Source organism: Geotrypetes seraphini, chromosome 1 (assembly GCF_902459505.1).
Source record: "Geotrypetes seraphini chromosome 1, aGeoSer1.1, whole genome shotgun sequence".
Lineage (NCBI taxonomy): Eukaryota > Metazoa > Chordata > Amphibia > Gymnophiona > Dermophiidae > Geotrypetes > Geotrypetes seraphini.
Genome location: NC_047084.1, coordinates 238,930,174 through 238,951,458, shown reverse-complemented (window position 1 = coordinate 238,951,458; position 21,285 = coordinate 238,930,174). Strand labels below are relative to the sequence as shown.

The 21,285-nt window shown below is 43.0% G+C and overlaps 1 long non-coding RNA gene across 1 annotated transcript in view; it reads right to left on the bottom strand.

The window, feature by feature from the left end:
* The window catches only part of LOC117362270, a 120,743-nt gene that overhangs the window by 15,498 nt on the left and 83,960 nt on the right, over positions 1 to 21,285 (bottom strand). Inside the window, exon 2 of the long non-coding RNA XR_004539844.1 lies at positions 1,859 to 1,933. This is a non-coding gene — a long non-coding RNA (uncharacterized LOC117362270). The remainder of the gene's footprint in view (positions 1 to 1,858; positions 1,934 to 21,285) is intronic.

The following is a 21,285-nucleotide window of genomic DNA, read 5'->3' as shown; positions in this document are numbered from 1 at the left end:
GGCAGCACTAGTAGGCACCTAATTTTCTTTATAGAATACCAACATAACAGGTCAAATGCAAACCTATACTTTAGGCAGGAACACTTAAAACCAGCCATAAGTCTGGAGCACAAGCTCATACCTAGATTGTTAAAGAACCTGTGTAAATCACTATATGGTAAAATCTGTGTGCCCTCCCCATGCTTTGCTCAAACTCTGCCCATGTGAATACCCAAAGATTGGCATGTCTTTACAAAATAGCATGTAGCAAGAATATGATCATTCATGTGTGTACATGACTTGAATACTGACATTTACATATGTTCTTGCTGCCTATATCTGGGTGGTTCCTTATAAAATTACCCCCCTAGAAGGTAATTTTATACCAGGGTGCCTAGGTTAAGTGAGCAGGAAGGCACCTATTATGGTGCTAACTTATATAGACATTTAGAGGAAATTCATCAAGCAGCGTTAGAGCTTTAAGCTGTGGTAAATGACTCTTAGCGTGACTGAAACAGCTCTAACGCTGCAGGTCCAAAAATAGCACAGTGATATTTAAGTTGACATTTGTTACTAAGTAATGAATTAACACAACTTCTGGTGATATATTGCAAGTTGTGTTAGGGCCCAAAAGCAATGGTAAAATAACCCCAGCTCTTTGCTGGGGTTATTTTACCATCCAGGAGCACTGGACCACACAAAGCCACAGCCCAATGCTCCTGGGCTGTAGGGATGAATTCCCCCCTCCCTAGACCCAACCCCTCCATGAACTGACCCTCCCAGCCATAACACCTCAACACCCCTAATGGCTACCTCCAAAATTCCATAGTAGTCCAGGGGGGTTCTCCGGTGGGACCAGAGGGGAGCAACGTTGGAGCATTTAGTGCCCGAGGCCACAGTAGAAACCTCTACCGCAGTTTAGAAAAATTAGGAGATGAAGTGGTGTCAACAGTATGGCAACAGAAAGAAAATTGAGTAACTTATGTACTAAAGCTTTTTTCCCCCCCAGTTTGGCTCTTGAAAATGCTTAGTATAATAGGCTCAGAGATTGGTCACATGGACCTTTCTCTGCCATCATTTTCAATGTTCTAAGCTGCTAGACTGCCAGTGGATCCTCAATGGCTTAGATCAATGGTTACCAAACCTGTCCTGGATCTCTTCAGCCGTTTGGATTTTCAGGATATCTTCAACCAGTATGCATGGGATAGATCTGTCTGCAATGGAGACAGTGCGTGCAGATCTATCTTATGTATTTCTTGAGAATATCCTGAAAACTGACTGGCTGAAAGTGCTCCCCTGGCCTAGGCAATTCCTTTTGAAACTTGAAATTTAAAGTTTTTCTTATCTAAAAATATTTGGTTTCCCCACTGATACAGTACTGGCCGTGAACATCAGCACTGGCATTGGTTTCACAAATGCTGCTTATCATATTTAATGAGTGAGAGTACAAACACATTTCAGCAATGTTTGTATAAGAAGAAGTCAGTGATTAAACTGAGTAACTAAGACAAAGTAATACATGTCCCTAGATCAGTGGTTTTCAAACCTGTCCTGGGGGGAAACCCAGCTGGTCAGGTTTTCAAGATAGCCACAATAAATATTCATGAGAGACGTTTGCAAGCAAATCTCTCTCATCAAAATTCATTGTGAATATCCTGAAACCTGACTGGTTGGGGGTTTCCTCAGGACAGGTTTGAAAACCACTGATCTAGGGACATGTATTACTTTGTCAGGTTTGGGTTTTTGCCCTAGATAAATAACCCAAATGTTCAGTGGAATTAAGAGACCCAGGTGCACGAAGTAGCTCAGACTGCTAAAAGCATGCTTTGGTGCTAAAAAAAAAATGGTAGCTTTAACAGAAAGAGAAAAGTAGTATTACCTCAGCACAGTTCCTTGGTGAGATCCCACCTTGAATGGTATTTTCTATTCTGGAGACGACGTCTACGGAAAGACACTGAAAAAACAAGAGAAAATTGAAGGTAGAGTGGGTAAACAAACATAAAAATAAATGATGTACTACACAGGGCTAGTAGCTATTTGGGGTTCTAGAAAAAAACCTAGACTCTTCATGCTCACTAGAATGCTACAAAGCCATACTTTCATAAAGACAATTCAGGAGTTAAAAATGTATTCTCTAGACCAGACTTATCCAACCTAGTGAATTTGCCTGGCCTGCAGAAGCTCAGCAATTCTAAGGCAAACAATGAGATTCCTGTTTCCTTGCTTTGAAGTTCAACGTTGAGAAATGTAAAGTATTGCATGTTGGAAACAGAAACCCGAGGTACAACTATACGATGGGAGGGATATTATTGAATGAGAGCAACCAAGAAAGGGACTTGGGGGTAATGGTGGACATGACAATGAAGCCGACGGCACAGTGCGCAACAGCCGCTAAGAAAGCAAATAGAATGCTAGGCATAATCAAGAAGGGTATTACAACAAGGACAAAAGAAGTTATCCTGCCATTGTATCGGGCGATGGTGCGCCCGCATCTGGAATACTGCGTCCAATATTGGTCTCCGTACCTTAGGAAGGATATGGCGTTACTCGAGAGGGTTCAGAGGAGAGCGACACGCTTGATAAAAGGGATGGAAAACCTCTCATACGCTGAGAGATTGGAGAAACTGGGTCTCTTTTCCCTGGAGAAGAGGAGACTTAGAGGGGATATGATAGAGACTTATAAGATCATGAAGGGCATAGAGAGAGTAGAGAAGGACAGATTCTTCAAACTTTCGAAAAATAAAAGAACAAGAGGACACTTGGAAAAGTTGAAAGGGGACAGATTTAAAACGAATGCTAGGAAGTTCTTCTTTACCCAACGAGTGGTGGACACCTGGAATGCGCTTCCAGAGGGCGTAATAGGGCAGAGTACAGTACAGGGGTTTAAGAAAGGATTGGACATTTTCCTGCTGGAAAAGGGGATAGAAGGGTATAGATAGAGGATTACTGCACAGGTCCTGGACCTGTTGGGCCACCGCGTGTGCGGACTGCTGGGCACGATGGACCTCTGGTCTGACCCAGCAGAGGCATTGCTTATGTTCTTATGTTCTTATGAGTCAGCTCTCTGCAAGTTTGAGCTGTACAGTGTCCGAAGTTGTTAGTCTTATGGTTACCATATTTCCTCTAGGACACGTGCGCCCCCCCCATCCTGTTTCACCCATAGCCCCGCACATTCTGCCCTCAGCCCCACCCCCACATGAATCCCCTGTCTCCTTCACTGAGCTCCGGTCTGCATCTAGAGGGCCTCTGCGCATGCATGGATGTCAATGTGATGACATCACACTCATGCACGTATGCAGTCCCGAGCTTGGGCCTTCCAAAACCTGGACAAACTGCCCACAAATATCTTCCTACTTGGGGTTATGACACCAATAATGCTTCATGACATTCATTCCTATCAGAACACCTGGTCTTAGTCACACATGCAGAACACAGGTAAACCCTATGGAGCTCATAATCAAAAAGCCTGATCGTCCAAGTACCCATAATCAAAGCTGGTTTTAGACGTATCTAAAACCAGCTTAGGCCTTTCCCCTGCCTCTAAATGCACAGAGAGAAAAGAGGCATTTTTAGAGGAGGGGAAGGGCGGGCGGTGGGCGGGAAGTGGGCCGACCTATATCTAGGCGTACAACACGTATAACCAAAGATTTGACAGGTTGCCTTGTCGGCACTTATACGTTTTGACTTAGACCAAGTCAAAACAAGTATAAGTGCCGAAAAAGGGGCCGCTGAGCTGATGGCGGCTGGCGCGATCACTTCAGTGGCCCAGCAACCTACCCCCCCCCACGACAACCATCGTGGCAGGAGAGATGCCTCATCTCCCCTACCGCGATGCGATCACCCCTCTACCAGAACTGCCGCGACCCGCAGCAGGAGAGATGCCCAAGACAACTGGGCCGATTCCGGTTGACCCAGGCGCCTCAAGCCCCACCTGTGGGCGGGGTTTGAGCCGCCTGGGCCAATCAGGCCCAAAGGCAAGCCATTCCCGAGATGGCTGGCCTGTCGGACAGACGGGCTTGGCACCAGTCTGTCCGACCAACAATTTTAAGATACGGGGAAGGGGTTTGGGAGTGGGGGGGTCGTGGGGTCGGTGGGGGGGTCGCAGGTTGGTGGGGGGGCCGATAGGGAGTTCGGGGGGCGGTCGGGGGGGGTTACATCGAGGGCAGGAGGGGCTGGGATCCCTCCTGCCCGTATTTTAGTGGGGGGTGGGGGTTAGAAGGTATTGCCAGGCCAGGAGGGCTTGGGCTCCCTCCTGACCCCATCGGACTCAGCGGGGGGGAGGGTTGGGGATCGTGAGGCAAGAGGGCTTGGGCTCCCTCTTGCCCCGATGTCAGCGGGGGGGGGGGGGGTCGTGGTTCACCAGTGCAGGAGGGCTTGGGCTCCCTCTTACCCTGATCGAGTCGGGGGTTTGAGGATGCCGCAGGGCAGGAGGGCTTGGGCTCTCTCCTGCCCAGATCGTTGTAAGGGGGGGGATTCTGTAACCGGTGTTGTTTTTGACAGACACCAGTTACAGAATCCAGCTTTTAGGCGAAGGACTGGCTCCTCCTTCGCCTAAAAGCTCTTGTTTTGGACGTTTGGGGCTTAGGCTTTTTTTAAGTTGATTATATGGTGTAAGTTTAGAAGTAGTGGTAGTCTGGGCATTTAAACAGCTGAACGTAGAGGCAGGCCTTTAACAAGAAAACCTCCTTTTGGACATTTTTTTTGATAATGGACATTTTCCCTGCTTCTACTTTCAACGTTTAAGGCCTTAGGCCAAAAGGGGACTTAGATTTTTTTTTTTTATTATGCCCCTCCAAGTAAATACAGGACCACAAACTAAAAGTCCTAATATACACAAACAAAGTCCTTAGATGCCAGACTCTGCATGCAGTACAACAGAGAAACAAAAATACATTTCTTCCTGAACAGTGAAAAATATAGACAGCAGATGTAAATTTTGAAAACGGACACATTTCAATCACTAAATTGAAAATAAAATCACTTTTCCTGTCTTTGTAATCTGGTGATTTTATTTTTCAACATCTTTTCTCAGTACTGGTTGCTCTTCCTTCTGTCTATGCTCTTAACTCTATTTCCAAGGCCACCTTATCCATTTGCTGTTTTCTCTCCTTTACTTTCTGCCCTACATCCATCTTTGGAATTAATTTTTTCTGCTTCCTCCTTAAATCTATCTACTTTTCCATGTCTTCCCTTCCCATTTATCCATGCACACTATCTCCTCCTTCTCTCTGCCCTTCCCCATCATCCATGTGTGCCATCTCCTCCCCCTATTCCCATCTATCCATAAACAGCATTTCTTCCATCTCTCTTCCCTTCCCTGTCCCTCCTATCCCTGTGCACCATGTCCTCCCTCTCTCTCCCCTTCCCCTTCTTCCCTATGTACCATCTCCTCCTCTTTCCTTCTCCTATGATCTGACATCTGTCTTCTCCCTTTCTCCCCTATGGTCTGGAATCTTTATCCTCATCTTCCACAGTCTGGCATCTCTCTCCCCTCCTTCCTTTCCCTCCCTACCCCCTCCTTTGTGGTCTGGCATCTCTCTTTCTTTCCCTTTCCCTCTCCTTGCCTCTCCTTCCCTCCTCTTTCCTTTCCCTGGTCTGACATCTCTCTCCTTCCCTTTCCCCATCTAGTGGTCTGTCATCTTTATCTGCCCTTTCCATTCCCTCCCGTGGAAGTCTGGCATCTTTCCTTCCAGTCAAACTGCCGATAGTTACAGAGGCACCGGGTGAGCAAGCACCGGATCCCATAAGGGGGGGATGGAGGACTCCGGATAGGTGTGTGGGGGGGAAGGAGGATGCCGGTTAGGTGTGCAAGCTGCTTATGGGGTACTAGATGTCTGGTTTCCCCAGACAAAAGTTATAAAATTAAAAAGCTGGCCTGTTCCCACTAGTCCTCAAAAAGTGGGCATGTCTGGGGAAACCCAGACATCTGGTAACCCTAGTTTCAAGTCGGGAGACTGAAACCACAAGACCAACAACTTCCAGTACTCAAGCTTGCAGAGAGCTGAGTCACGGTGAGGATACAGGAATCTCGCTGTTTCTACTGCAGCTGAAGTCATGTGAAGGCTAGGGGAGGGGTTACATGAGAAAGAAGGAGAGATAGGTGAAGGCTGAGGGGGTACATGAAAGAGAAACTGGGTGAAGGCTGGGGAGTACATGGGAGAGAAAGAGAAACAGGTTATGTGATTCTCAGAAAAAGAGTGTGAATGAATACACACATTTGCTTTGCCCCTCTGAATGTTACAAAACATAAATGTGGCCCCTAATAAAAAAAGGTTGGACATGACAGCTCTAGACAAAAAGAGGGCAAACAGGAGATATGATGTGAAGATTCAGAGGCTAAATGTACAAAGAGAAACTTTTTTTAAATTAACTTATAGCTTTTATTTTTTGCCAAGTCACATTATACAGAACAAAGCATCCATATGCCCAACAAGAACAAGAATAGAACTGAAAGGCATCATGTATAGAATGACCATTATTGTACAGAGATCAACCAGCAGCATTAATTCCCCCCCCCCCCTTCAAGGAACCTATTTTTAAGCAACAAGAATGCACCTATTTAATAAAATGCACCTATTTTAGGTGCAGCCACTTATACAAGCCATAAAGCTGGTGCAAATGCTCATGCCTAGATCATTTTAAAAAGTACAAATTAAGAAATGCTGTAAGAAATGCTTGTAAATATGTGCCTTACCCTTATTTTGCAAAAATTCCACCCAAGTGAACACCTACCTGCAAAGTATAGGCCTTCACATTTTGGTGCGTACTTACAGAATAATATATAGCCAGCAAATGATAATTTACACACAGAAATGACTAGAATATAGACATTTATGCACATTCGTACTATCTAAAATTGGTTGAGACTCCTTATTGAATTACTGTATATACTAAAACAAAAGTCAATCTAAATATATGATGAGGTACCCTTCCATCCACAAAAAAAAAAAAAGAGGAAAAAAGGTTGACTCGAATATGATGGGGGTGTTAATATTCATGTGCCCTGCCAGGATCTGTGCCATGCCCCCCCCCCTCACTCCCTTACCAGGCTTTGCACTCAGCCCCCCTCACTCCCCGTCAGGCTCTGGACCCAGCCCTCCCCTACCCTGTCAGGCTCTCCACACTGTCCCCCATCCTCCCTGCCAGGCACTGCACCCAGCCCCCCTCTCTGCCCTGTACCCAGTCCCCCCCCTCCCCGATGTCCTGCAGACCTCCACTGGGCCTGCCCTATGACCTGGTGGGCTGGAACAGAAGAGATCCCTCCCATCTCCTGTCCCGGCCAACGATGTCAATTTTTTTTAACCTCCCAAATACCTCCCCCTGCATACCTTTTTGAATCCCTGGTGATCCAGCGGTGGACCAGGCAGGAGCAAGCTTTCCTTGCTCCTGCCCCACACTGAGCCCCTCCCTGAATGGCCTCCTCAAGTTCTCACAGCCCAGCGGTGTACCAGGCATGAACAAGCTTTCTTCGCTCCTGCCTGGAACTAATCTGCTTACTGAATGGCTGCCACAAATTCTCATGAATCCCGCGAGAACTCAGGGCAGTCATTCAGTTAGTGGGTCAGCGCCAGGCAGGAGGGAGAAAAGCTCACTCTTGCTCGGACCACCACTGGTCGAGAACTCGGGGCAACCATTCAAGGAGGGGCAGGAATGCAGAAAGCTTGCTCCTGCCCAGTACATCGCTGGACCACCGGGGATTCAAATAGGTACACGTTGGAAGGTGGGAGGGAGGTAAAAAAAATTTGTCAGAGTCGGCTGGGACAGGAGATGGGAGGGATCCCTCCTGTCTTGGCCTACCCCACCGGCAGAGGCCTGCAACAAGTCCAGAAGGGGGCAATGACCCAAATTTTGGGGCCATTTTTTGGCCCAAAAATCTCAGTTTATATTTGAGTATATACGGTATACCTTCAAAATCAAATTCAGTAAATCACACTGTTCTGGACTCAAAAGTGTTGAAATAATCAGGAAATAACAGCAGGTAGACAAAAGTTTCAGGCTCAGCAGAGAGAAAAAGGAGGTCTTTGTAGGAAAAAAGACCACGTGTTGAGGCTTATACAGATAAGCAGGTGTGACTGTAGTACAAATGAGACCATATTACACAAAATACATTGTTCACATACCATGGCAGGAAGTGACTGCAGTAGTAGAATTCTAAGACATGAGAATAGAATTAAATATATTTTAGAGCTATACCATAAAAACTAGTATAAGGCTGCCAGGGACAGAACACACCCCCAAAGTTAGGTGTCTGGATGATGTGCGCTGAGTGTGAATTTTATCAAGGAAGTTCCATGTGGTGCTGTCTTTAGAGAATACTAGCTTAAGTCATTTTTGCGTTTAATTTTAGGCACAAGCATTTCTGCCTGCTAAAGGTTGGTAAATGCCCACAAGTAACTACTGTCAGGCGTGGAAATGGAAGTGTTTTATAACTCCATGCCTAAATCCTAGGAACGTCCATGACCCTCCCTTGGCCACACTCGCTTTGGAGTTGCGTATGAGAGAAATTAGGTGCTCAGCTTACTGGCTCAGTCACTTCACTGGCTCCCTATCTGCTATCGCTGACCTAAAAGTGTGTTCATTCTGCTGCCCCTCAATATCTCTCCTCGCTTCTCTCTCCTTATACACCTCCCAGAGAACTCCGTTCCTCAGATACGTCCCTCTTAGCATTACCCTTCTCCTCCACTGCCAATTCCAGACTTGATTCCTTTCATCTAACTGCCCCCTATACCTGGAATAAATTAACCAAGTTTGTCCGTCAAGCCCCTTCCCTTCCCTTGTTTAAAAGCAGACTTAAAACCCACCTTTTTCATATACCTTTCAGTCCTTAACTCTACTCCTCTGCCCGCTCATTAACTGTTCTCTTTAACTGTATCCATGACATCTTGTTTGTCTTTGGGAAGCAGAGCTGAGATTGTGATGTCATAATGCCTCATTCCACCAATAAGAGCCAACCTCATCAGTGTTGTCACAATGGCTTCATTGTCCTGTACTCCCCTCTGCCCTCCAACCCAGCCTGCTGATTGACTGTTCCACTTGACTGTATCCATGACATCCTGTGTGTCTGTCTTGCCTGTTTAGATTGGTAAGCTCTTTGAGCAGGGACTGTTTTCTTATTCACTGTGAATCTGTGTAGCACTGCGTGCATCTGGTAGCGCTATAGAAATAATTAATAGTAGTAGTAGAACAGGAGCATAAGTCAGTTACATGTGCAACCACTAATTTGTGACAGTGCTTGTTAATGCCAATTGTTGACACTTAACTCCAATTTAGGTGCCAATTTAGCTCCAATTAGCTAATTATGTTACACATGTAACTGATTTGATTCTATACCTTAAAGCACCATTTATAGAATGTGAGGATCTGTGTCTAACAGGCTTCAATAAAATATAAGAACATTTCTCATGGAATAAAAAGGGTCATCATAGCTCAAAACAAACATGAGAACTTTTTTTTTTTTTTTTTTTTTTTGGGGGGGGGGAGGATTCACTAGTACCTGAAGTAGCTTGCCTGTAGAGGTTATAGGAGCTAAACAGAATTTGTGCATGGATGTGATAGAGAAACTCAATGACATAAGAGGGAGGATATCGCAGGCTGAATACAGGGACAGATTTAAAATACTGATGCTCCTAGGCAGGATCGAAGAGTGGTGGGGAGGTTTTTTCCCCAAGGATCATAAGACACGAGCCTAAAGCAAGCACAGTCAGGCTACTGTTGAGTCCAGATATTTGGGGGTCTATAAAATTTGGCACCCTAGGAAGTTGCCAGTCCCTAAATTTGTGCCTGAATAAAATCTGGTGGGTCATTAGGCACGTAGAAATGTGCAAACTGAATGGACCAAGAGGCTTTTTTATGCCAATATCTTCATTGTTGCTAAATAATAGCTCAGAAGTTACATATGGTCGTCTCCCTGTTACCATAACTAATAAAAGCACAATCTGGATTTTATCAAAGGTATCCTTTTTTCTGTGGCTATAGAGAAACTGCCTATTGTAGAAAGGCCATATACAATTATAAGAATTTGGATGTAAATATGTTTGGGTATAAATCTACCCCACATATTTACATCCAGATCCTTATAATTGTATATGGATTTCTGAAGACAGGGCTGGATATAACATAAACGAATATAGTTTGGCCATTTGATTTTTTTGGACTTATTGTGAAAAGGCTGCATATGTTTTATCATTCTGAAAAGGCTGGGAAATGCTCAGCCTTCTAGAATACTATCATGAAAAACTTCCAAAAAATAAAACCAGTAAGCTTGATAATGTAAAATGGAGGGAAGTGACATGGGGGGGGAGGGGAAACAGGCAATGCAATGGAACATTCAGGGTATTCAACAGTGACAGCTTTTATGGTAAAAGTAATAATGGAACTGCTCAGGTGCTCATTGTCTCCCAGAACTCGTCTAGGGCAGCTCTGCAGCGATTTCCTGAATGACTCATTTCTCTGCTAAATTTAACTGAATGCCAGCTTCCTCAGATGACATGCTCTCTTCTTCCACGTGGGGACCAAAAACTAATTTCAATTTCAAATGGTACTGGTGGCAAATGGACTGTACCAAAAGATGGCAAAGTTGACGTTCCTTGCAGTTTTACTGCAGATGAAATCTTTTTATAAATCAGTCATGCCTTATCAGTTGAAGCCCAACAAAATGAAAAGTTTAGTTTACCAGCTGCAGGAAACTTGATCATGTCTACAGAAAATAACTTGGCATCTAAGCATGGTAATGGACACTGGCCTGTAAAGATTGTAGCAAAAAGCAGCCTGTATTTATACTGACTCCCCCCTACCCGGAACCAGTGCCGGGTGCTCTGCATCACCCGTCTGCTACCTACCTTTAAAGTTAGTCTTCAGCCCTAAAGGCCAGTGGCAGCAGTATAGAAAGGTTGCCTGTGGTCTATACCAGGCCTTTCCCTCTGACCTGTCCCGTCCCTTCTGATGTGGCTTCCTGTTTCAGAAGGGGCAGGCCAGGTCCAAGAGAAATGTCTGGTGCAGATCTCAGGCAGCCTTTCCATACAGCTGCCTCTAGCCTGCAGGGCTGAAGACTGACTTTAAAGGCAGGCAGTGGGCAGGTAACAGAGAGCAGCCACATTGGGTGCCAAATCATGTGACCCTGTAGGCTGGGGAGGAGAAGAGCAGCCACATTGGGTCCAGGAAGGGAAGGAGGTGATATCAATCTGTGTGGTTTTGAGAGAATTAAAAGAACCAAGGCAGGGCCAAGATGGGAGGGAGGGAGAGTTGCATCTGAGAGAAGAAGGAGAGTTGGACCTGGAGTTAGAGGGAGGTGGAGGAAGAGAAAGAGTTGGACCTGAGGCTGGGGACTGGGGGCAAGGGGGAAGGGAGCGAGCGAGCTGGACCTGGGGGTAGAGGGAGGGAGCAAGAGAGTTGGACCTAGGGTTAGAGGGGGAGGAAGGAAAGAGAAAGAGTTGGACCTGGTTGTCAAGGGAGGGAGGAAGATGGACCTTTCGGTAGGAGAAAGAAAGACACTAAGGCCCTGATTCTGTAAGTGGCGCCTACCATAGCAGGTGCCTACAAAACGGGTGCCTGTTGCGTGCCAGTCACTGACAGGCACTGCTTCCAGAATCATGGCTTCCAAGGATCCTAGGCGCTGGAAATGTAGTCCAAAGTTTTACAGGCAGTGGTGTAATAAATGGGGGAGGGAGGTGGTCTGCCCTAGACCCCATCTTGGTAGGGGCGCTGGCACCTATCCTCCTCTCTGTCCTCCACTCCTTCCTGACCCCCCCCCCCCCCCTGTACGTGTACGCACCATCCCTTCCCTCGTACCGCCTAATTTTTCCTGGCGCGAGCAGCATCACAAACTTGCTGCCCACATCTGTGTTGGCTCTTTCTGGCATCACTTCCGAGCCTGCGCCCTAGGAAGTGACATCAAACAGAAAGTAGACACGACGCGGGCAAGAGGTTTGTGATGCTGCTCACGCCAGGAAAATTAAAGAGGTATGGGGGAAGGGAAGGGGGCGCACAAATGGTGGGGGGCAGGAAGGAGCAGAGAGTGGGGAAGAGGGCAGGAGAGGGGTGCCATTCACCTTCGCTATGCCACATACTTTTCCGGTGCCCAGAGTCCTTCCTGAATCGCGGCCAGCAGCACATCATGACACTGAAGTTCAACGTCATCCCTAACCATGCCCACTTCCAGGCTTCAGCATCACTAGCCACCAAGGACCTAGGCACCGTTCCTGGAGGCTGCGTAGTGGTGGCTCTTTTTTTTGTAATGAGGGTTTATTGGGTTTTAATGGTGCGTCCAATTATTGCACCACTTAAACTCAATTAACCAATTAAGCTAGGAGGTGGTAGGGCAGCGGTAGGGCATTTAAATACACCTGGCTAGTTGTGCCCATGGCCCATCATGCTTTGATTTTCTCTTTATATCCATGGTAATATTTGCTGAGTTGCCTTTCCCCCCCAAAAAAAAAAATCCCTTTGATAAGTTGGCTCCTTAGCCTGTCTATAACCAAGTTGCAAATCTAAGACTTTTAAATGAACTATTGATGTCACAATTTGTTTCAACCTGCTTGTCTTCTGCATTTGTATATGTAAAAATACAACAGACTCAATTTATGCATTACTTACAAGAATAAATTGCCAAGAGCTACAAAGCACTAAGCAATTAAGAACCAAAGCAAAATTTGTCTCTGGTACTGAATTCATGATTCGGTGGGTGTATGTTTTGCTTATTTACAAAATAACCTATCATCATTATCCAATGAAATTGTTTGAACTAGAAATCTTATAAAGGCAATGTTACAATAAACTTTTTTAGAAGTACATAGTTATCAACATGAGCTACCATTAAAGATGTGTCATTTTGCACTAACTTGTGCTACATTTGCACTTGTCCCCATTTTATTGCAGAGACCTATCGTATTTTTCGCTCCATAAGATGCACTTTTTCCCCCCAAAAGTGGGTGTAAATGAGGATGCATCTAATGCAGTGAATACTGTGCACCCCCCTCCCTGGTACCTTTATGTAATTCTAATGGTCTAGCTCTGCATTGGCAGGCTCCCCTAATGGATGACTACCCGAGTCCCCATTTGCTGCAGCAGTGAAGCAGGCGCGAGCCCTGAGCTCACCTGCCTGGTCCTGTTCCGTCGCCCGAATGATGCTGTCAGCTCGGTCCAGTGCTGCATTGGCAAGCTCTCCCATCTGCCACGGAAGTGAAAGGCAAGCCCCGAGCGCACCTGCCTGGTCCTGTGCCGCTGCACAAATGGTGCCGTTGGTTCTCGTGAGACTCATGGAAGCTGATGGCACCATTCGAGCAGCAGCGTGGGACCAGGCAGGCGCGCTCGGGGCTCGTGCCTGCCTCTCACTGGCGCGGCAGATGGGGACTTGGGCAGCCGTCCAGCAGGGGAGGCTGCTGATGCAGCGCTGGACCGCCAGGATTGTATAAATTTACCGGGGGAGGGGGGAGGGAGGGGAGGAGGTGGGAGTCCTGCAGAAAGGTACCAGGGAAGGGGGCCCTCCTTCCGGAATTAAATTAATCAGGAGGCTTCCCAGCCCTGCAGAAAGGTACCCTGCAGAAAGATACTGGAGAAGGGGGCCCTCCTGCTGGAATTACAGTAAATTAATCACTTGTTTAAATTTACAACAGATGTACAGCTGAGGCAAGAGGTCTTGTGCTAGACATGTGTATTGCTTATTAAAAAAAAAAAAAGGAAATAAAAATGTAAAGGTATCAGAGATGTGCATTTTCCAAAGCTGAGCAGGAAACAGAGAGATTTCCCTGCCTGCCCTTGTGCCCTGTCCGTACCTGCCTGCCTAGCCACTAGGCACTGCCCTGTGCCCTGTCCCCGCCCTACCACTAGACCACAAGAGGGTGGACAGGGTGCAGAGCCTGGCAAGGAGTGTGGGGTTGGGTGCAGAGCCTGGCAGGGAGAATTTGGTTCAGAATGGGTTTTTTTCCTGTTTTCCTCCTCTAAAGCTAGGGTGCGTCTTATGGTCAGGTGCATCTTATGGAGTGGAAAAATATGGTAATTACTAATAACTGGGGTTAACTGTAAAATAATCCCTTTTAATCATAGCCCACATTGATAACTTCTCCCCTTAGAAGCACATAGACTCCAGTGAGGCAAACAGTAAAGCTATAGAGATAATCAAGGAATCAAGCTGCCAACAATGTCCTCCCTCTGGAGATTTGCCATGTTCTTTTAGCAAACTGCCCAGCCCCTATGTTCCCTGGATTCTTTGCAATCCAAAGTCTCCATTACATTAGCACATGGAGCTTGCCTCTGTCATTAAACCACAAGGGCATGTCCACTAAACTACTGGTACGACAGTAAAACAGTTCTGAAGGAATTTCTTTGGATATGAACCATGAACATTTATATGGTTGTCATCAACCAACAGCAGGTGAGGAATTGACTGCAGCATAATGTGTGAGGTATGGTAGAATGCATTAGCAAAGCCTCTGTTTACTGTGAGGATTAAGTCAGCAATCAGTAGTCGAGGTCAGGTGAAAGTGGGCTGTGCAAAATGTGAAAGGAGAAGGGAAGAAGAAATATATGGTAGTGTTTATCACAACTTATCAAATGATTGGGGGCTGCTATACTGCACAAATTGTCCCTCCCCGAAAACAGTGAAGGAGTGTTCTTAATATCAACAGCTGACATCTATTAACACAACTACAATTAGTTTAATAACTTGTTTCCAACCCAAGTATCTTCTACTGTTTTTATTTTACAGTAATATAGCTTGCCTTCTGTCCTTTTAATTAAATGAATAGATCATAGCACAGGAAAATTTGCCCTCCCATTTTTTTTTTTTCCTCCCAGGTTCATACATGTACAGGAAGGCAACTTACTGGGTTGATCAGATTGATTCTGACACAGAACGCAAGGGCTGTAATGGGTTTGAGAAGAATTTCCGCCAGTATTTAAATGAGAGTCAAAACGTGTTATCATAATCTCAAGGCAGTAAGCATCCATGTATCAAGAGCAAACATTTCATTTACCAATTGCTTTCAGAATGTGAATGTACCCTGAAAAAAAAATCATGAAGAAGACTTCCATTTTAGATTCAGAAAATATGTCTTAGCCTGCACCTCAGTTGTGCGCTCTAATATCCCAGAAAGTAATTTTAAGGATCCAAGAAACTGTACTTGCATCTCTACCAAAACATCAAAAAGCCTCAATCATAAGCAAATAAGCCAAAATTTTAATCACTAGAGGAAAAGGATCTCAGAAACCATACAGACAACTATGAGGGAATTTATCAACATACACTAGCCGCATTAGCACACACTAATGATCAGCGTGCGTGAAATGCTAAAGACACCCAATTATATTCCTAGGAGCATCTTTAGAGTTTAGCGCGCCCTAGTCTATTGTGCTGAATTCTGATGATGTTTTCAGATGTATCACCACTTTGGAAGAACATGCAAATGGGATTCATCGAGAACATGCTAGTTGAGGGACCAAGGTTGCTGAGGTGAGGAATCAAATCGAAGAACTGAAGGCATCTGACAGTGTGTTGATTAAACATCTTGGAGTACTACATTATAAATTAAAAATATAACGGAGACTCAATTTGCATTTTTTAAATTTCCTCCAATCAACTTTGTTATCTCTATTATCAATATGTTTTTTTCGTATTTTGAATGTATTTTTTTTAAATAAATCTTTATTGATTTTCAAGTAGTAACAGTATAATACATATGAATCTGAATGTATAACAAATCAAGAAAAGCACTTTGAACTCACATATATTTGAAAGTAATCTTTCCCCCACCCCCTTTATTTAATCAATAATATAATACAATTATCCTTCCAATAACCCACTATTATTTAAAGTAGTAATACATTCCCACCCTGGATGTGTAAGGAAATCAGACAAAAATTAAAGAGAAATTACAACTATATAGAAGCAATAAAAGATGTCAATGTACCCCACACCAAGTTAAATACATTACTTTGCCCGATATCTCAGCATTCATTTTTTCATATTTGTAGCTGGAGCATAAGTTCGCCCACCAAAAAGGGAAGTTAAGGTGATCATAGTTCTTCCAATTACGTGTTATCATTTTTTGTTTTTAAATATGTCCTCCCCTTTATTTTCATCTCTTTAAATCGACTAGTATCTGGATAGGTGTTTAATCAAATTTTAAATAAACTTGGAAACTCTAATGGATATGTTAAGGAAATATTATACATATATTTTTTAAGGCCCTCCTGAGTCCATTTAACCATTAATCAGGACTACATATAATGCTCAAGATCAGAGGAGGAATGGGAAAAGACAAGGGAGCAGGAGAATGTGTCTGTGGATGTCTTGGCATCACCCAAAAATAACTCAGGTGATTACAAATAATTCAGAAAACCACCGTCAAATTTATATTCAACGCTACTAAATTTGATCATGAAACACCCCTTTTAATCAGAGCGCACTGGCTCCCCATATCACATAGAATCACTTACAAAATTCTACTCTTAACTTTTAAAAACCGAATGACACAATTACCAAGATTTATTCATAGATATCTTATCCCATACATACCTATACGATCTTTGCGCTCAAGCAATCAAAACTTATTGGAGATCCCATCAGGTTTGACATTGATGCTTCTGGACTGTTGGGAAACTTCCAGTTACAACCCTCTGTAACAGCAACTTTGTTGGTCTTCTACTTGTATGACAGGGTCTGGACACTTAGAATGTGCTTTAAGTTTAAAGGAGTCAATTTCCAAGTATCTATAATATTTAAATTTTCGGGTTATTTAGGCATAAGGCCTCTCTGACAAAGAGGCAAAGAGCCCAATATTCAAAAGATTCATGCTCCCAACTTTGAGGTCCTATTCCTAAACCCACAGCAAAAGTGGTCTTAGCACACTGTTTATGAGTGTCTTTCCCATGTGCTAAGGCCCTTTGTACCATGGCCAGAAAAAGGCACTTTTTCTCATTTTCCTAGTTAATACTATGTGCTATTTTTTGCCATTGGCATGCAGCCATTTAAAAAAGCTACCATGTGAACCCTTATGACACCTTTTGTAGGAGGTAAGGGTCCATATACTAACCCCATATTAATCAATTAGCACATGGCAATGCCTCACACACTGACTGATTAGCACTGTCATGCCCACTCTCCATCCTCAAACATGCCCCCTTCAAGAAAAAGAAAAAATATATTTTTAGCACATGGTGTACGCGCACAAAAATGCAAATTTACCATGGGACACCAGCGTCTGTCAGTGTTATGAGCGAATATGTATAAGGATACAACCGCCCAGACAAGTATCATTCTTTGACGTGATTGGTCCTTGAAAACTAATGGCAAGTAATTTTAATTGTAGTTTTATTTTTATGCAGTAGTTATCCTAACTTGAGCAGTAAGCAATCAAGGTTTTATTATTGTTTGAATCTTCTTATCTTTGCGAACTTGGATTTCCAACTCTGACAGAAACTAAATTTTAAAAAAGAGAATTACTGCAGATGGTAGATAATGAAATACGTTTTTGCAGGTTGACTAACTATCGAGCTGCATTTTCAGTTAATTTGCACTCAAAAACAAGCACGTCTATCACATTGATTAGCAATTCTATCTACTTTAGTTTCACCGTTGTTACAATTACCCAAACATAGCTTAAAGAACATTAAATAATTAACTCTCAAATTTAATTTTTTGTTGGTTTATGGAATTTTATAATTTCAATTATAATGTGCCGCGAAAAACATTTGCTCCGTTTAATGAGCCACAAAAAACATTTGTTCCATTTAGTGAGCCACGAAAAACATTTGCTCCGTTTAGTGTGCCAGAGCTAAAAAAAAGTTTGAGAGACACTACTCTATTGCTTCAGGTACATTGTAAGCCTTCTGGGAACAGGAAAATACCTATTATAACTAGTCCCATCAACAGTTACTATACAAGCTTTGTGTTTACTCTGGTATAATCTGGGTACTTACCCCAGCGTAAGTATAAAGCTTTGTTACACCTTATTAAAGGTGCACTTTAAATCAGAGATGGTAAAAAGTATTTCTCCTTGAGCTGACTCCACTACAAGAGGGGTACTTATATCTGAAAACTGGGGTCATGAAGAGGATGCACTTCAGAAGGACAGTGATAATTTTATCTTGTTATGCATCTTGTTTTGACCAGAGCAAATTACCTGCAGAGGAAGCACAAAATCTGTGCAGGTAATATGAAAAATAAGACTATCTTTCTGGTTTTATTTTCATAATTGCTGCACATCTGTTGAATAATATTAAGTGGGGGATTTGCATAAAGGGGCACAGACTAATTATCACCCCCAGGAGGCTGTTTGTGCATCTACAAAAAATGCTTAATAAATCTGATCTAGTGTGATTGTGAGGAGAGTGTGGGAATAGAATACTCAAATGAATGAGAAGGCCTCGGTTTTTTACATCAAAATACAGAATTGTACAAGTAATATACAGTAGTACTGAGTTATGGTTTATTATAATTTAATATACTGTCTGTCCTGAAAAGATAACAAATCAGTGAACAATAGACAATAAATCTAAATCTGAAAGGAAAGAATGCCAATTGTCAAATGAAAGGAAATAAATTGAAGGAAAGGATAAGAAAAGTAATATTACCAGTAATATACGAGTTGCTGCTGAAAAGGTCTCGGCCCAACCAAGAAGAGAATGATGGCACTGGAAATCCGCTCAATTTTTGAACTACACGTTTTGGTGGAATTCTATTTGTCTTTATAAAAGTTGGGAACAAACTGCCATTCACAAAGGAGACAACTTCCCATCATCTCCCCACTGTCATTCTCCCTGGGACTTTCTAGATAAATATGTACAGGAAACCCTCACTCATATTACTTGATAAACAGTTGCTCTTGTTTCTTTTTCTCTCCTTATTGGGCCTCATTTTTCTTTCTCCCCTGTTCTTATACATTGCTGTTTGGAGACAGCATTCTGTTAGAGTTATCTGCTGTTATTTATATTCTACTGAATTGTAGATATGTTTCTTTTTGCTGTTTTATATGTATTTCTCACAATTCAAAAAAAAAAAAGTTTTCCCACAAAAAAAGAAGAGAATGATGTGCAGCCATGAAACTTACAAGTTATTCCACACGTTTCTTGATACTACTTGTTTCAATGATATGAAATAAAATGAAAAGTATCAAGAAACGTGTAGAATAACTCTTAAGCTTCATGTCTCCACATCATTCTCTTCTTGGTTGGGCTGAGAACTTTTCAGTATTACTGGCAACATATCACTGTTAATATATTACTTTTAAAGTAATGAGTAACATTACATTACATTACGGATTTCTATTCCGCCATTACCTTGCGGTTCAAGGTGGCTTACAAATGGATTATCCGGAGATTAGAAGTATTTAGGGAGTAGTTTGTACATTTCTTCGAGTTGTTAAGGATTACATCTAGTTGTCATGATATTGGAAGTTCATATGTAGTAGTTGCAGGTGATGCAGGTAATGCTTGGGACATTTCTGATTGTGTTAGTTCGGTTTTATGTGTTTTATGAATAGAAGGGTTTTTATTTCTGTTTTGAAGGTTTTGTAGTCTGTGGTCATATTTTGCAGCTAGGAGGTTGTTGGAACCAGTGTTGAGTAAGTTACTTTCCAAAAGTAATATACAGTAAAACCTTGGCTTGCAAGTGTTTTGCAAGACAAGCAAAAGCATTTGATTAAATTTTAACCTGATATATAAGCAAGGTCTTGCAATCCAAGCACCGTATTTACCGTATACACACATCACATCATCACAACTGAGCCGATGGTTCTTCTCTCTCTGACGCTGCAATAGTTACTGTTTTAAACCATGAAAGTCTTGCAATACGAGCACATACAGAATACACGCGTCACATCATCACAACTGAGCCGATGGTTCTTCTCTCTCTGACCCTGCAGGAGTGTAGTGACTGTTCTAAATGAGCGAGGTCTTGCAATACAAGTACGAATCGTCTGAGTTTCCATTATTTCCTATGGGGAAATTTGATTTGATATACGAGTGCTTTGGATAATAAGCATGCTTCTGGAATGAATTATGCTCGCAAACCAAGGTTTTACTGTACTATAAAACAGTCACTGGTTACATTAGGAAGAAGACAACAAGAAGCGGCTCTGGAAATGTCAAAACCCACTGATGGAAACAAGTCTTTTAATTGAAGAAAAACAATTAAAATGTATAAAACAAAAATCAAATGAAATCTCCAGAGCCTCTTCTTGTCTTCTCTACAGTAGTCTGAGGCTTGGTTTTATCTTTCTTTTTTTCTACATTAAGAAGAAGAAATAAGTTAAAGTTACTATTCTAGATAGGTTACTATAAAAAAAATTAATGTATTACTTGTAAAAGTAATATATTACTGCCCAACTCTGAATATTCAACAATATCAAAAGCAAGTACTTTATAGTTATTATTTAGCACAGCAGTCACCTGTTTCTTAAGAAAGTGAAACCTGGAACCAAGTGCCTCATAACAGAGCTTCCAAGACTTCTAGTTCCAAGAGGGAGATTTTGGGCCAGTCCTGGATTTCTGAAGCTGTCCTGGTGGGACCTGCAGCACTGGATGAGGTCAGGAACTACGAATCCCACACTGCCTTGGGACATAAGTTCAACAAGTCTTCTTCCTGGAACTGGGTAACTTGACAGCTTTAAGGGGAGGAAGTGGGAAATGCATTTTCTCCCCTTTGTTCTGAAGCTAAAATTCCAGCTCCTTCATCTGAAATCTCCCATCTATTCAGGATCTGGGACTGGGACTCCAGCTAATGAGTTTGACTGGACAGCACAGTTATGAAAATCTGAAGTGAGTTCAGGAATTGAATAGAGATCAAGATAATGGGGAGGTTTTCATATGAAGGGGGAACATCGAGCCATTAAAAACTGCCTCTTCAATATACTTCTCCTAGTACTCTTCGCTATGACCAGTCTGGTCTCTAGAATAAGCTCTGTTATTGTCTACTGTAACCTAATTGTTGTCATGGCTAGTCTGTTTTCAAACGATTGTTAATGTCTACTTGTAAGCCATTCTGAGTTTCTGGGAGAACGGAATAGAAATCGAAATAAATAAATAAACTACTAGCCTATGTGAGCAGTGCAAGTGAAACCAAGACTGGATCAGCGCCTCCCTAAAGACATGTTAAACCTGGAAATAAATCAAGGTAGAACGATTCTCCATAACTACTTTGAATAATATGGTGCAATTTAGAAGGAAAGTCTTTACATTTGTGTTTAATGATTTTTCATTAGGGATTGTGAGCAAATAACAAATGAGTGATGTGATTGCACATGACCTCTTGTTCTATTGGTCAGTGACTCTTGGGGGGGAAGTGAAAGACCAGTAGCAGAGTATGAAAATCAA